Source organism: Urocitellus parryii, chromosome 1, assembly GCF_045843805.1.
Source record: "Urocitellus parryii isolate mUroPar1 chromosome 1, mUroPar1.hap1, whole genome shotgun sequence".
Taxonomy (NCBI): domain Eukaryota; kingdom Metazoa; phylum Chordata; class Mammalia; order Rodentia; family Sciuridae; genus Urocitellus; species Urocitellus parryii.
Window position 1 is genome coordinate 62,638,340 of NC_135531.1, and position 1,566 is coordinate 62,639,905.

The following is a 1,566-nucleotide window of genomic DNA, read 5'->3' on the forward strand; positions in this document are numbered from 1 at the left end:
TCCAAGGATGAGGAGGTGGTTAGTCTGGGAGCACGGGGAGGGAGAGCCTACCCAGCTAGAGGCCATTCATCCTTTGGGGCCCAGTACAGATCCTGGGGGGTGGTCCAGATTGAGTGAGCTGCAGTCACTGTTTTGTAGGCCCCATCCAGTCTTGGGCTGTTTGGTTTTCTCAATGTAAAAAGTCCTTTTCCAGCCCCTAACAGATGGTTGCTTGGTTTCATTCTATTGATGAGCTCAAATTCTTTTTCCTGTATCTCCCAGATTCTTCCTTCTGAAGACAGATACAGTATCCCCATAGAAAGAGAAAGCCTTGTTTCTCACCGTCCCTTCATTTTTTCCTTCATTAAATTTCTCCAAGTCAGCTGTGGTGGCAAACACCTGGAATCCCAGTGACTGAGGAGAATCACAAATTCAAAGCCAGACTCTACAACTTAGCAAGACCTTGTCTCACAATAAAAATAAAGCGGAGGGGGGGGGGCTCTGGATGTAACTCAATGGTAGAGTACCCCTGAGTTCAATCCCCAGAACCAAAAACAGATCTTTCCATCCTTCCTCACTGGGCACTTATTACATCCTGCCTTGCATTGTTAATTAGCATCTCACACAGTTTGCTATCTCCTTAATGAAGTTTTCCCAGAGCAAGGGACAGCAGGGAAGTGTTCATGAGGTGAGGCTGAACAGAAGTGCTGCCCTCCTTGAAGGTGCTTAATGAATGTATGCAGGCTGATTTAGATGGAGAAAAATAACGGCATTCCCTGGGTTAGATATAAAAGCAATAGATCTTGGAGTCCCAACAACTTAATGAGTTTTAATCTTTTTTTTTATTAGCTACACATGCCATTACAATGATCTTGGCAATTCATACATTTGAATCAATTGGGGTATAATTTCTCATTTTTTCTGATTGTACAGATTGCAGACTTTGGGCCTCAGCATGACTGAGAAAGTGTGTACATCATGTGCTCTAGATTCTGTAGAGGAATCAGCCGTAGGATATGACACCTAAAGGAAGAGCCTCCAATGATCTAAAGCCACAAATAAAAGCAGTGGTCTATGTCATCAAGGGGGCCGCCTGAGCAACCATGCCTTTGGCTTCTTAGCACCTTAATTTTGGAGAAGAAAACCTTGCTATCCCAGAACCTTATCTGAAATGTCAGGCCAGTCTTTATATCTTCCTCAGGGCTGAGGACCAGGGAAACAAACCATTTTTAAATCAGGATACATCCAGGACTTTGTGGTATGAGGTTTCTTCTACCCCGAGACCCGTCTTCTACACAAAGCCTCACTAATTCTGTAAGAGCACTATTTCGGGTGAACTGTGTAAAAGAAAGCCCAGTTCCATCCTCGACTTATCAATTCTCCTTCTTCCCAATTAATTTGCAGAAGCCCAAGTTGAAATGCCACTAAGTAAACCTTCTTTGATGCTATAGACGCCCGCACTGGGGGCAGGCAAAGACTCCGCCAACTCAGCTGGTTTACATTTTTTTCAGGTTGTGTTTACAGAAAGGAAAAACTGATCTAATATTTACCAAGGCTTGTCTTCCGCCTCTCATGAGTCCAGGAGTT